Genomic DNA, 867 nt, shown 5'->3' on the forward strand with positions numbered 1-867 from the left:
TATTTGTCCATGAAGCATCGCTTATCTCAGAACTAAGTGGACACTCTGGACTGCTCAGGCATATGTTGTGAATTTAAATATTCTGGCACTTTTTTCACCAGAAGACATGGCTTCTTTTTGTATTTCCATAGCATCCCTGTCTTTATTTATTTATTTATTTATTTAGTTAGTTAGTTAGTTAGTTATTATTATTTATTTATTATTTATTTATTTTTGCATTTGTTTCTTTTGAAAAGTTTCCTCTGTGATTCCTTTTTGGCTTTTCTTCCCTATGTGTTGCACATAAAGTTTCAGCTATGGAACTTATAACTATTCCTGAGATTTCTAAATTGATGTATAAAGAATTTTTTATATCAAGTATTGACATGATATTTCCAAAATTAACCCATAAAATGTTATTCTTCTTCTTTGTTTTTTGTTTGTTTTGGGTTTTTGTGGTCTTTTTTCCCCCTAAAATAATGAAAAAACATCATACAACAGTCAAACAATGTGCTTAGCATATCAGCACTGTGCTTCCTGTTTTACATGTATGACTTCATTTAATCCTGAATATATTTTATGAGGTACTTTCTCTCATTCAACTATTTTCATAAAAGAATCTGAGATTTAGTTGGACTATAACCTGGTCACCTGACTCTAAACCCACACTTCTAACTTTACTATCCCTTTTTTTGGTAAGAATAGTGATGTCATTTTCTACCTCGAAGCAGCAATCTAGATTTGAAAGCTGGTTCATCCAGATGATTCAGAGTAACATGCTACCTAAAATAACTTTGGAGATGTTGTTTCTTAATGTTTCTTTTTTCATTCTTTGTTTCCGTTTTCATTCCTTTCTTCTTCCTTCCTCCTTCCCTTCCTTCCCTTTTT

Source organism: Galeopterus variegatus, unplaced genomic scaffold (assembly GCF_000696425.1).
Source record: "Galeopterus variegatus unplaced genomic scaffold, G_variegatus-3.0.2 Scaffold11233, whole genome shotgun sequence".
Lineage (NCBI taxonomy): Eukaryota > Metazoa > Chordata > Mammalia > Dermoptera > Cynocephalidae > Galeopterus > Galeopterus variegatus.